The sequence below is a fragment of the Eleutherodactylus coqui genome, chromosome 5 (genome assembly GCF_035609145.1).
Source record: "Eleutherodactylus coqui strain aEleCoq1 chromosome 5, aEleCoq1.hap1, whole genome shotgun sequence".
Lineage (NCBI taxonomy): Eukaryota > Metazoa > Chordata > Amphibia > Anura > Eleutherodactylidae > Eleutherodactylus > Eleutherodactylus coqui.
In genome coordinates, this window is record NC_089841.1 from 274,954,117 (window position 1) to 274,967,813 (window position 13,697).

The window sequence follows — 13,697 nt, forward strand, 5'->3', positions numbered from 1 at the left end:
AGGAGGTCGTCTGTAATATATTAGTATATGAGGAGGAGGTCATCAGTGTAACATATTAGTATATGTGGATGAGGTCATCAGTGTAATATATTAGTATATGTGGATGAGGTCATCAGTGTAATATATTAGTATATGAGGAGGAGGTTGACTGTGTAATATATTAGTATATGAGGAGGAGGTTGACTGTGCAATATATTGGTATATATAAGGAGGAGATCGTCAGTGTAATATATTGGTATATGAGGAGGAGGTCGTCTGGGTAATATATTGGTATATGAGGAGAAGGTCGTCTGTGTATTATCTTACTACATGAGGAGGAGGTCATCTGTGTAATATATTGTTATATAAGGAAGAGGTCGTCTGCGTAATATATTGGTATACGAGGATGAGGTTTTCTGTGTAATATATTAGTATATGAGGAGGAGGTCATCAGTGTAATATATTAGTATATGAGGAGGAGGTCGTCAGTGTAATATATTAGTATTAGAGATGAGCGAGCACCAAAATGCTCGGGTGCTCGTTACTCGGGACGAAATTTTCGCAATGCTCGAGGGTTCGTTTCGAGTAACGAACCCCATTGAAGTCAATGGGCGACCCGAGCATTTTTGTATATCGCCGATGCTCGCTAAGGTTTTCGTTTGTGAAAATCTGGGCAATTCAAGAAAGTGATGGGAACGACACAGCAATGGATAGGGCAGGCGAGGGGATACATGTTGGGCTGCATCTCAAGTTCACAGGTCCCACTATTAAGCCACAATACCGGCAAGAGTGGCCTTCCCCCCCGCACTGTCAGCGTAAAGATCGTTCTCCTCTGCCATAGCTGTAACAGCTGTGGCAGAGAAGAACGATGTTTGCCCATTGAATTCAATGGAGCCGGCAATACAGCAGGTTCCACTGAATGCAATGGGCTGCCGGCGATCGCAGGATGAATTGTCGGGAAGGGGTTAAATATATAAGCCGTCCCCTGCAATTCATCCAGAAATGTGTTACAATAAAAATATATACCGGCGTATAAGGCGACGGGGCGTATAAGACGACCCCCCAACTGTCACCTTATTCGCCGGCAATACAGTGGAGCAAAGAATAAAAATCATTACTCACTTCCCCCGGCATTCTGCGGCGCTCCTGCAGGCTGTCGCTCCCTCCTGGTCCACGGCAGAGTATTGCTTTCTGGACGCAGGGCTTGAAATCCCCGCCTCCAGAAACACAGCCAATCACAGCCATTCAATGACATCATTGTCATTGGCTGTAATTGGCTGAAGGCACGTGTGTTTATGGAGGCTGGGATTTAAAGCCCTTCGTAGAGAAAGCAATGCTCTGCCGGGAACCAGGAGGGAGCGACAGCCTGCAGGAGCACCGCAGAACGTCAGAAGAAGTGAGTAATGATTTTTATTCTTTGCTCCGCTGTATTACCGGCGTATAAGGTGACAGTTGGGGGGTCGTCTTATACGCCCCGTCGCCTTATACGCCGGTATATATTTTTATTGTAACACATTTCTGGATGAATTGCAGGGAAGGGCTTATATATTTAAGCCCTTCCCGACAATTCATCCTGCGCTCGCCGGCAGCCCATTGCTTTCAGTGGAACCTGCTGTATTGCCGGCTCCATTGAATTCAATGGGCAAACATCGTTCTTCTCTGCCACAGCTGTTACAGCTGGGGCAGAGAAGAATGATTTGTCTTCTATATGTTCTCAATGGGGTCGGCGCTGCTGCCGCCGGCCCCATTGAGCGCATATAGAGAAGAGAACAGAAATCGCAGATCGCACATAGGTGCGATCTGCGATTTCTATGGCCTTAAGAAGGACCGTTGGGGTTCTTGAAACCTAAAATACTCCTAACACTCTCCCTATAGCAGCTCCACCAAGATACCACTTTCCCTCCTCTATGTCACAACGCATCTGTGGCGAGCCGCAGGAAGGGCCGATTTTTATACTCGGGTGACACCTGATCTCGCCAGCCACTCACTGCAGGGGGGTGGTATAGGGCTTGAACGTCGCAGGGGTAAGTTGTAATGCCTTCCCTGTCTTTCTATTGGCCAGAAAAGTGCGCTAACGTCTCAGAGATGAAAGTGAAAGTATCCCGAACATCGCGTGGTACTCGTCTCGAGTAACGAGCATCTCGAACACGCTAATACTCGAACGAGTATCAAGCTCGGACGAGTATGCTCGCTCATCTCTAATTAGTATATGAGGAGGAGGTTATCTGGGTAATATATTGGTATACATGGAGGAGGTCGTCTTTTTAATATATTAGTGTTTGAGGAGGAGGAAGTCGTCTGTGTAATATATTGTTATATAAGGAAGAGGTCGTCTGGGTAATATATTGGTATACGAGGATGAGGTTTTCTGTGTAATATATTAGTATATGAGGAGGAGGTTGACTGTGTAATATCTTACTGCTGTCAGGGTGGGCGGCTATCGGGGTCGCCATGCTCGCACTGCTGACACTGTCGCTTCTGCGGCTGGTGTGCGGCGCTGGGGAACTCCGGCGCTGGTTACCACTCCTGGCCGCGCGGCTCCTATACGCACTCCCAAGACCAGTTCTGGGTTATTAGCCCGTGGGACCGACGTCCAGCGTTCTCCAGCAGCTTACCTGGACCCCATGTCTAGGGTCCATGTCTACCAGACAGCGCAAGGAGTTTCATCTGAAGAACCGACTGTCCTTGTACTGTGGAGAATCAGGACATCGAGTTGCATCCTCCGAGAAGAGGCCGCAGCTGGAAAACTTCCGCTCCTAAGTGATGTCCGGGAGGATCGCTTAGGAGCTCAGGTACTCCCGGAGTGTTCCAAGTTGCTATTACCATGTTCGAACAGTATGCTGCCCCGGAGGCTCTTCTGGAGGACAAACTGTTCTTTCCCCTCTCCCTGAGAGTACGGGTTCTCGAAGAAATACACTCTTCGGTTCTGACCGGTCATCCTGGCTTTAGGGGGACATTGGATTTATGTTCCCGGTTATACTGGTGGCCCCAGAAGGCCAGAGATGTCCGTGGTTTTGTCAAGGCCTGTGCTGTTTGTGCTCAGGGAAAGAATATTAGGAGACGCCGTGAAGGTCCTATTCTTCCTCTGCCAGCTGTATGTAAAGCTTGGTCGCACATATCCATGGATTTCATTACGGATTTACCCCCGTCACGGGGTCATACCGTCATTTGGGTAGTGGTCGATAGGTTCTCTAAGATGGCCCATCTCTAAGATGGGGTACAGTTCGTGGCACGTTTCTGGCAGGCCTCCTGTAAGCACGTCGATGTTAACTTGTCCTTCTCTTCCGCCTTTCACCCTGAGTCCAACGGATGGATAGAGCGTATGAATCAGGAACTCATTCAGTACCTTTATTTGTTTACCTCTGACAGTCAGGAACAATGGGTGAAGTTTTTGCCTTTGGCGGAGTTTTCTATAAACGACCATACTAGGTCATCATCAAAGGTTTCTCCTTTTTTCTGCAACTACGGGTTCCATCTCCGCTTTACCTTATCTGTCTCCTAGCCGTTGGATAATGCGTCAGCTGATTCCTTTACGGAGGGGCTGGACGCAGTCTTGGTCTAGGTTCGCAAGAACATACTGGAATCGCAGGAGAAGTTGCGGAAACAAGGTGCTGGTAAACGCACTCTGTCTGAACCTTTTGTAGTTGACAACTAGTTTATCTGCCCACTAAAAATTTAAAGTTGAAGGTACCATCTCTCAAGTTAGCTCCTCGGTTTGTCGGCCCGTTCCCTATTTCCAAGATTATTAACCCGGTTGCCAATGAACTAACCTTACCTGACTCCTGAAGAGTGCATAACGTCTTCCACAAGTCGCTTTTGAAGAGGTTTGTTCCCCCGGTATTGCCTACCCGCAAACCGCCTCCTCCCACCCTTGTCCAAGGGGAGATGGAGTTCGAGGTAGAACGTATTCTGGACTCCAGGCGGGTATGGGGGGGGCTTACCAGTATTTAGTGCACTGGAAGGGGTTTAGACCCAAGGAGCGGTCTTTGTTTACGGCCAAGGATGTCCATGCTCCGAAGCTAGTCCGTTGCTTTCATAGAACCCACCCCCTCAAACCAGCGCCGGGTCATGGGGGTTCAGTGTCCACCCGTAATAGGCGGGGTACTGTCAGGGTGGGCGGCTAACGGGATCGCTGTACCCGCACTACTGACACTGTCGCTCCTGCGGCTGGTGTGCGGTGCAGGGGAACTCCAGCGCTGGTTACCACTCCTGGCCGCGTGGCACCTATACGCCACAGAGGTGCTAGGGACGCGGCAGCTGCTACCCGGCGCTGCGTTTCTGTTGCTATGGCAGCCGGCTGCATTTCCTCTGGCTCAGTCTGTCCTGCTAGTTCCAGGGGCGGTTCTCCCAGCACTCTGTGATTATTCTGTGGCTGTCAGGTGCTCCACCCCAATCAGCTTCTGGGGCGGGAGCTCTGACAGCATTTAAACCCCTCTGTTGCTTCCTGACACTGCCAGTGTTTGATTAGGCTTCCTGTCACTCACCAGCGTTAGTGTATTGACCTCAGCTTTTCCCCTGACCTGACTCCGTCTCCCCCTGCCCGTACTGCGTTTTCTGGACTGACTTTTAGTGCTTGACCTTGGCTTGCTCCTGGACTGCTTTGTGCTTCGCTCTGGTTGCTTGTTTGTCTCTACTTTGTAGTATAATGATATATAAGGAGGAGGTCATCTGGGTAATATATTAGTATATGAGGAGGAGGAGGTCATCTGTGTAATATATTGGTATATGAGGAGGAGGAGGTCATCTGGGTGATATGTTAGTATATGAGGAGGAGGTCGACTGTAATATATTGGTATATGAGGGGGAGGTCGACTGTGTAATATATTGGTATATGAGGAGGTGGTCGACTGTGTAATATATTGGTATATGAGGAGGAGGTCGACTTTTAGTATATTGGTGTACAAGGAGGAGGTCGTCTGTGTAGTAAAGTAGTATTTGAGGAGGAGGAGGTCGTCTGTGTAATATATTGGCATATGAGGAGGAGGTCGTCTGGGTAATATATTAGTATATGAGGAGAAGATCGACTGTGTAATATATTGGTATATGAGGAGGAGGTCGTCTGGGTAATATATTAGTATATGAGGAGAAGATCGACTGTGTAATATATTGGTATATGAGGAGGAGGTCATCTGTGTAATATATTAGTATATGAGGAGAAGATCGACTGTGTAATATATTGGTATATGAGGAGGAGGTCATCTGTGTAATATATTGGTATAAGAGGAGGAGGTCGTCTGTGTAATATCTTACTACATGAGGAGGAGGTCGACTGTGTAATATATTGGTATATGAGGAGGTGGTCGACTGTGTAATATATTGGTATATGAGGAGGAGGTCGACTTTTTGTAGTATATTGGTATACAAGGAGGAGGTCATCTGTGTAGTAAAGTAGTATTTGAGGAGGAGGAGGTCGTCTGTGTAATATATTGGCATATGAGGAGGAGGTCGTCTGGGTAATATATTAGTATATGAGGAGAAGATCGACTGTGTAATATATTGGTATAAGAGGAGGAGGTCGTCTGGGTAATATTTAACTACATGAGGAGGAGGTTGACTGTGTAATATATTAGAATATGAGGAAGAGGAGGTTGTCTGTGTAATATATTAGTATATGAGGAGGTCGTCTGTGTAATATCTTAGTATATGAGGAGGAGGAGGAGGTCGTCTGTAATATATTGGTATATGATGAGGAGATCGACTGTGTAAAATATTGGTATATGAGGAGGAGGTCGTCTGTGTAATATATTGGTATATGAGGAGGAGGTCGACTGTGTAATATATTGGTATATGAGGAGGTCGACTGTGTAATATATTGGTATATGAGGAGGTCGTCTGTGTAATATATTGGTATATGAGGAGGTCGTCTGTGTAATATATTGGTATATGAGGAGGAGGTCGTCTGTGTAATATATTTGTATATGAGGAGGTCGTCTGTGTAATAGTATATGAGGAGGTCGTCTGTGTATTATATTGGTATATGAGGAGGTCGTCTGTGTAATATATTGGTATATGAGGAGGTCGTCTGTGTAATATATTGGTATATGAGGAGGTCGTCTGTGTATTATATTGGTATATGAGGAGGTCGTCTGTGTAATATATTTGTATATGAGGAGGTCGTCTGTGTAATAGTATATGAGGAGGTCGTCTGTGTATTATATTGGTATATGAGGAGGTCGTCTGTGTAATATATTGGTATATGAGAAGGAGCTCGTCTGTGTAATATATTGGTATATGAGGAGGTCGTCTGTGTATTATATTGGTATATGAGGAGGTCGTCTGTGTATTATATTGGTATATGAGGAGTTCGTCTGTGTAATAGTATATGAGGAGGTCGTCTGTGTATTATATTGGTATATGAGGAGGTCGTCTGTGTAATATATTGGTATATGCGGAGGAAGTTGTCTGTGTAATATATTAGTATTTGAGGAGGAGGAAGTTGTCTGTGTAAGATATTATTATCCGAGGAGCAGGGGGTCTGTGTAATACTAGTGTAATTAAAAATCAAAAGCTCAGCGAATTCCCCTGTAATTTTTGTTGCCAATAGCAACCAATCACAGCTCAGCTTTCACTTGTTATACTGCTGAGGTAAAATGAAAGCTGCCCTGTGATTGGTTGCTATGGGCAACACAGATTTCCTTTTGGCCAACTTTCATAAGAATGGGTGCTGGTCTCTTTTCTGTGTGGTACATAGTGGCTCAGTGCTGGTGGGAAGCTGTGTGGTAGTTGGAGCAGAGGAGGAGGTTGTCTGTGTAAGATAATAATATCTGAGGAGCAGGAGGTCTGTGTGATAGATTAGTGTATGATGATGAGGAGTAGGTCGTCTGTATTAGATAAGACTGTGAAATAAAAACCATCTGCTCAAGTGCAATTCTGGCATCCCCCCCTCCCCCCTGGGGTAGTAGGGCGTCTTATCTCCCCCCAAATTTGTCCCCATGGGATAAGTTATTTATGTACCAATTTTGGTTGAAATTCCTCTGGTGAGAACTGATTTATAATGGCAACCGCGCTCTGGTTGTTGTGGTTCCGAGTTGCCTGATGTAATAATAGAATCGTGCTGGTGGGAGGCTGTGTGGTAGATGAAGGCTCAGTGCTGGTGGGAGGCTGTGTGGTAGATGAAGGCTCAGTGCTGGTGGGAGGCTGTGTGGTAGATGAAGGCTCAGTGCTGGTGGGAGGCTGTGTGGTAGATGAAGGCTCAGTGCTGGTGGGAGGCTGTGTGGTAGATGAAGGCTCAGTGCTGGTGGGAGGCTGTGTGGTAGATGAAGGCTCAGTGCTGGTGGGAGGCTGTGTGGTAGATGAAGGCTCAGTGCTGGTGGGAGGCTGTGTGGTAGATGAAGGCTCAGTGCTGGTGGGAGGCTGTGTGGTAGATGAAGGCTCAGTGCTGGTGGGAGGCTGTGTGGTAGATGAAGGCTCAGTGCTGGTGGGAGGCTGTGTGGTAGATGAAGGCTCAGTGCTGGTGGGAGGCTGTGTGGTAGATGAAGGCTCAGTGCTGGTGGGAGGCTGTGTGGTAGATGAAGGCTCAGTGCTGGTGGGAGGCTGTGTGGTAGATGAAGGCTCAGTGCTGGTGGGAGGCTGTGTGGTAGATGAAGGCTCAGTGCTGGTGGGAGGCTGTGTGGTAGATGAAGGCTCAGTGCTGGTGGGAGGCTGTGTGGTAGATGAAGGCTCAGTGCTGGTGGGAGGCTGTGTGGTAGATGAAGGCTCAGTGCTGGTGGGAGGCTGTGTGGTAGATGAAGGCTCAGTGCTGGTGGGAGGCTGTGTGGTAGATGAAGGCTCAGTGCTGGTGGGAGGCTGTGTGGTAGATGAAGGCTCAGTGCTGGTGGGAGGCTGTGTGGTAGATGAAGGCTCAGTGCTCAGTGAACATTAATTCTTTTTGGACAGTAAGTTTTGAAGCTTCTTTTGATGCTCAGTTTGCAACACTTGAAAATTCGTTGGTAACTTACTACCAGTAATTTGATGAGATGCGGACCCGACCAAAAACATCTTGCTCAACTACAAAGTAATATTTGTGGACAAGAACATCATAAATAAAATGAGAGCATGATCAGGTTTCTAGGACAAATAGTTTTTGTTTTATGGGTGAAGAACTGTGATTTTATTTAACAAAAACTCTCTAAAATCGTAACTTCAAGGTTGAGGCACGGGTTAATGTTATCTAACTGATCTGAAACTTTGGGAACCTCATTTTCTTACCTAATGGCAACTTTTGGGAGAGTGCCCCATAAAAAAATTTGAACATAAATTTTTTTGTGAGCACTAGAGACGAGCGAGCACCCAGATGCTTGAGTCCACGTTATTCGAGTCTAGCTTTTCGTAAAATTCGAGAGCTCTACTCGAGTAACGAGCTCCATTGACTACTATGGGAGACTCGAGCATTTTTGTATATTTTTGTATATATATATATGAGAATAAATGCATAAAAATACATGGACAACCTATAATTTGATAAATAATGAACTAATAAACTACTAATAATTAGTGAGGAAGAGCCACATGTAAAGGTAATACTCATAAGTTCTAAGTTTATAATACATTTTATGTGCTTGAAAAAGTCCCTATACGTGACGAGACGCGTCGCACGGATTGTTTTTGGAAATAAAGAAGGGAATTATTGGATTCTTGGCATTGTCCTTTCCCTGGATAAAGTGTTTCTGAAGAAGCGCGAGGCCTACTTTTTGTTTTTGTACATTTGCAGAAACGTCTTGTGCAGCAGAGAAGTTGTGCGTCTCTTTTTAGATATTTGTCCATTTCTGCATGACTTTTGCTAGTTTTTCGTGTGTCTGCGGGATCTCTACTCCTATCTCTTCCACTTTTCTCCATTTTTCATCAGATATCCTAAAGTCTTGAAGCTGCTTGAATAGATGTTACTTAATCATCTTTCCATACTTCCACGTCTCAACCAGGGAACCTCTACCTTGAAACAGACAATTCAAGTAGTGAAAAGTTTTCAGAAGTTTATTGGAGGGTACAACAATAAAAACACAGTAAAATAATAAAATAGATAAAAATCTAAAAGGATACATAAAACACAAGGGTTAAAGGGGTTGTCCCGCGCCGAAACGTTTTTTTTTTTTTTCAATAGCCCCCCCGTTCGGCGCGAGACAAACCCGATGCAGGGACTTAAAAAAAAAAAAACGGACAGTGCTTACCTGAATCCCCGCGCTCCGGTGACTTCTTACTTACCTGGTGAAGAAGGCCGCCGGGATCTTCACCCTAGGTGGACCGCAGGGCTTCTGTGCGGTCCATTGCCGATTCCAGCCTCCTGATTGGCTGGAATCGGCACGTGACGGCCCGGACCCCGAGGAGTGGCATCAACAAGCATAGAGCGAACACCAAGAAGAGCCACCTAAATCACAGTGTCTCCAGGCGTGCCACCGCAGTCCGTAATAATGATTGTAATGTATTTTCTAGAACGGTTTAGAACAAGTACCGGCCCGTAGAGGGAAGAGACGACACACTTTAGGAAAAAGAGAAATGTTTTGGATATTCAGACTAAATCCACTTCTACCCGTGGGCCTCAATGAGAGCTCGGAAAGTGTTTTTGACAGTTGTTGGGTTGTTGTGTTTTTTTTCTCTCCTTCTATCCCCAGCCTAACATTGACTTGCAGGATTGCTGCATTCCAATAGGTGGCACTGTAGATGCATTGTTTCCATCTCCCTTATTTGCTATACTCCCAGCGTAGTCCTCTCCCTACGTCAACCCCCGACCCCTTCCCAAACCAGACAGCAGCAATCACATGATACTTGAATTCACCGCTCAATTTCCATGTTTATTCATGCACCCGGTAACCCCGCCCCTTTTTAGTCAAGCCAATCAATGAACATGGAATTGTTTTCCCCACCCTCCCTCAGGTATTTATACCCCTGAGTTTCCTGCAGCCCCCGCGCTGAAGCACTCCCCGTCTCCCTGCTACATGCAGGTAGGCTGACTTCTCCCTTATCCCCCGTAACCCTACACCGTGTATTCCCCCCCTTCTATCTCTTTATTAGTTAATCTGTTCCAGTGGTCGGTTCAAGTTACCCCGATCCCTGCTGGCATTCTCTGCCATATATCATCCCCATTCCGATACATCTTCATTTTCAGGACCTCTGGCACATCCAAAAACCTTTGGCATTGTGTCGCCCGGCATCCTGTCGGTGAGCTCCCTTCTTATTTCTATTGCTGTTTGCAAATTTTTTTCTTTATTTCACAACTTTCTTCCTTTCCTCCCCCCGTGAAGCCAATGCTGTAGACTCGCCCAACTCCTGTCATGGAAGCCCATATCGACGTTCTACACTTATTATCCCCCCCCGGTTGTGTCTTATGACCAGGCTGTCCAATAGACGCTTTCTCTCATTTTCACATGCTCCTGCATCTTGACACTTCTGTATGCCCCCTCTTGGGTGGAGCAGCTCTGTTCTCTATCCCAGCAGGCTGTAGATTGTCCTGGTCAGCCGGAGGCGGCCGCACTCCTTCAGTCTATCTGCTTTTGTATGGATATTTTCATGATTGTTCTTAAACTCCTGACTTGTCTCCCCCCTGTTTTATTACAGATATGTGCTTCGTATATATGTGTCCTTTTACATGTCCCGGGTGTGTGCCATCCCTGCTGTATTTACGTTATTTGTCATATGTTATCACTACTCCCATCTATGTTCTTATTATATACTTATTGATACATTTGTAACATTTTATTATGAGTTTGTTTGTGTTTCTCCCTTCCTGTTTTTTCTTCCCTTTCTTCGTTTCTCCTCCACTATTTATTTGCAATGTCCCTCAGTGTTTAATCCAGCCGGACTGACGGGGGGGGGGGGGGGGCTCGTCCCCGAAACGCGTTTCCACTTGCTGGTTCTTTATGTTAATAAAACAGAAGTGCTTTCACTGTCGCATCGGGGACCCTAACATCCAACCAGCTTACCGCGTCGCGCCGTCACCAGTAGTATACTCGCCATGCAAGCGTTTGTCCATCATTTAACTGGGAGGAAATAAAAATACCTGAGAATATGTCAAAATGGTGAAGAAAATACATAAAAATACACTTCTTTATAGAAACATACAATAAAAACTGTGTATAAAGTGTAATAATGTAAGGCCTCTATCACACAAACTACAAAATCGCATCGGATATCCTTATTCTGCCTCACTAAATCAGCCGGACTATCTGCTATTTTAAGTTGCCTAAGTTTTAACCCCTTAGTGATGGAGCCAAATTTTGGAAATCTGACATGTGTCACTTTAACATAGAATAACTCCGTAAAGGTTTTGCAGATCCCAGTGATTCTGACATTGTTTTTTTGCCACATGTTGTACTTCATTTAGGTGGTAAAAAAAAAAAAACAACAATAGAATTTGTGTATAATTATTAAAAGCGCCAAAATTGGGAACATTTTGGAAAAATTTTTATATTTTCACATTTTCAACTGTAATATCTCAAATATGTGCAAACATACTGTACAAATCTTTGATGAGATATATATTTCCATCTATTTACTTTATTCTGGATGCATATTTGAAGAACTTTTGTGTTTTTTTTAACCGTTTAGGAGCCGTACAATTTTAACATTAATTATCAACATTTTGAGGAACACTTTGTTTTCCTGCACGAAGCCAAGATTGTAAAGGCTCATGGGTGTCAGAATGATAGAGACCCCCACAAATGACCCCATTTTATAAACTACACCCCTTAACCCCTTAGTGACCAAGCCTGTTTGCGCCTTAATGACCAGGCCAAATTTTGCAAATCTGACACGTGTCAATTTAGCATGGAAAAACACCAGAAAGGTTTTGCATATCCAAGCGATTTTGACATTGTTTTTTCGCCACATGTTGTACTTCATTTAGGCGGAAAAAAAAGACCGATAGAATTTGTGTTTATTTATTAAAAGCGCCAAAATTGGGAAAATTTTGAAAAAAATCGTCATTTTTTCACATTTCCAACTGCAATATCTCAAATATGTGCAAACATAATATAGAAATTTTTGCTAAGATATATATTTCCATCCGTTTACTTTATTTTGGGCGCACATTGGAAAAACTTTCATTTTTTTTAACCATTTAGGAGACGTAAAAATTTAACATTACTTTTCAGCATTTTGAGAAACACTTTGTTTTCCTACACCAAGCCAAGATTGGAAAGGCTCATAGGAGTCAAAATGATAGATACCCCCACAAATGACCCCATTTTAAAAACTACACCCCTTAACGTATTCACTGAGGGGTGTCATGAGTGTTTTAACCCCACAGTTTTTTTTAGGAGTCAATGCAATTTAGAAGAAAAAAACACAAATTTCATATTTTTGCAAATATGTCATTTTAAAGACAGGAATTTTTTCTATGGTACACATGAAAATGAGGATTTGCACCCCAGAATGGATAAGCCTGTTTGTCCCGTGCTCAGAAACATACCCATTGTGGCCCTAGTATTACGTCTGTATGCACAATGGGGCCCAAAGTGAAAGGAGCAACCGGTGGCTTTCGGAACAGAAATTTTGCTTGAAAGAGATTTAGGCCCTATTGCACACTTGTAGAGCCCTTGAGTGACCAAAACGATGGAGAACGCCCACAAGTGACCCCATTTTGAAAAGTAGACCCCTTAACGAATTTATCTAGGGGTACGATGACTTTTTTGACTTCACAGTTTTTAAATGAATCTAAGCCAAGCTGAAGGAAAAAAATTACGATTTTCATTTTTTTGGTAATTCTGTCATTTTAAAAGCAGGTTTTTTTGTACAGCACATATATGAATGAAGACTTGCACTCCAAAATGGATACCCCTGTTTGTCCTGTGCTCAGAAACATACCCATTGTGGCCCTAATCGTATGTCTGGATGCACAATGGGGCCCAAAATGAAAGGAGCAACCGGTGGCTTTTGAAACAGAAATTTTGCTATAAGGAGATTTAGGCCCTATTGCACACTTGTAGAGCCATTCAGTGACCAAACGATGGAGAACCCCCACAAGTGACCCCATTATGAAAAGTAGACCCCTTAACGAATTTATCTAGGGGTACGATGACTTTTTTTACTTCACAGTTTTTGAATGAATCTAAGCCAAGCCGAAGGAAAAAAATTACGATTTTCATTTTTTGGCAATTCTGTCTTTTTAAAAGCAGTTTTTTTGTACAGCACATATATTAATGAAGACTTGCACCCCAAAATGGATCTCCCTGTTTGTCCTGTGCTCAGAAACATACCCACTGTGGCCCTAGTATTACGTCTGTATGCACAATGGGGCCCAAAATGAAAGGAGCAACCGGTGGCTTTCGGAACAGAAATTTTGCTTGAAGGAGATTTAGTCCCCATTGCCCACTTGTAGAGCCATTGAGTGACCAAAACGATGGAGAACCCCCACAAATCACCCCATTTTGAAAAGTAGACCCCTTAACAAATTTATCTAGGGGTACGATGACTTTTTTGACTTCACAGTTTTTGAATGAATCTAAGCCAAGCAGAAGGAAAAAATTAGGATTTTCATTTTTTTGGCAATTGTGTCAATTTAAAAACAGGTTTTTTTGTCTAATGTACATAGGAATGAAGACTTTCACCCCAAAATGGATAGTCCCGTTTGTCCCGTGTTCAGAAACATACCCATTGTGGTTCTAATCTACTTAAAGAAAATATGGCTAGGCCTATAATGGAAGGAGCACCCGTTGGATTTCGGGGTACAACGGAATAAATTCCAGGCCCCATTGCCCACTTGTAGAGCCATTGAGCGGCCAAAACGATAGAGAACCCCCACAAATGAC